Source organism: Chiloscyllium plagiosum, chromosome 37 (genome assembly GCF_004010195.1).
Source record: "Chiloscyllium plagiosum isolate BGI_BamShark_2017 chromosome 37, ASM401019v2, whole genome shotgun sequence".
In the NCBI taxonomy this organism is placed as follows: domain Eukaryota; kingdom Metazoa; phylum Chordata; class Chondrichthyes; order Orectolobiformes; family Hemiscylliidae; genus Chiloscyllium; species Chiloscyllium plagiosum.
This window is the reverse complement of record NC_057746.1, coordinates 13,998,329-13,999,680: the sequence shown is the minus strand read 5'-3', so window position 1 is coordinate 13,999,680 and position 1,352 is coordinate 13,998,329.

Genomic DNA, 1,352 nt, shown 5'->3' with positions numbered 1-1,352 from the left:
CTAAACAGTCTGGCATTTTTGCCTGTAAATTACACCACACACTTCAATGGGTTACGGTCAGTGTATATGATTATCTCAGTCATATTAGTGGTAACATAAACATTGAAATGTTGTAACGTTAATACCAAGCTCAAAGTCTCCTTCTCAACTGTCAACTATTTCTGCTGATGAACGTTCAATCTTCTGGAGAAATAGCCAGTAGGTCTTTCTATCTTCTCATCGTCTTCTTGCAATCACTTGCATCAATAGCCACCTTCAATAGCTTTGCATAATTAGGCGTGGTGAATAGTGTGCCAGTGGTTAATATAGTTTTCAGGCTGTCAAATGCCTTCTGACAGTCTGCTGTCCACTGAAACCTTTTGCATTTCTTTGGCAATTCAGTGAGTGGAGTAGCCACACCACTAAAGTTCAGAACAAATTTTCAATAAAATCCATGAAATCGTAGTACTGCTCTTTTCGTCAATGGTATGGGAAACTCCCCAATTAATTTTGCTTTTGCAATCCGTGGCCCAGGAAGGTGACTTGAGCTTTGTAAAATTGACGTTTAGCCAGGTTTATGCCTGCCTTCTGAAGTTGATTAAACAAGTCTAATAAATGTGGCAAATGTTCCTTCCATTTGTGACTAAAAGTCAGCAGATCATCAATGCATATGATACAATTTTGTAATGTGGCAATGGCCTTATTGGTTAGTCTCTGAAATGTGGCTGGTGCATTTCTCATACCTCATGGCATGACTTTAAACTGTACAGTCCATTTGGCATTACAAAAGTCAAAATTGCCTTCACTCTTTCAGAGAGAGATATCTGCTAGTATTCTGTGAGCAAGTCCAACTTAGAATAATACGTTGCTTGTCCTACCTTTTCAACAAAGTCTTCCAGACATCGAATTGGATATATATCAGTCTTTGTAACTGCATTGACTTTGTGGAGGTCCACACATAACCATTGGGTACCATCTGGCTTTGGCACCATTACTACGGGTGAACTCCAGTCATTGTGACTCACTTCAGTTATGTCATCTTGGTGCATGCATTCAATCTCCTTTTGAACCTATGCCATCTTTGGAGGGTTATGCCTATAAGGATGTTGTTTAATCAGAACAGCATTTCCTATATCTACATCATGCATGATTAGGTTCATCCCTCACAGCTTATTTCCACAATGCCCCCATGTAACTCTTCCAGGTCGTTTCAATTTTCCTCTGGAAAGTAACTCAACAATTTAACCAAATTTTTGACAACTTCCTCATTGTCCAATTTATTTTGAGGAACTTGGTTCTTCCCTCTGTGTTGTGACCAATAATACAGTCTCCTTTGACTTTCCTTCCTTGTCAAAATACCGATTCAACATATT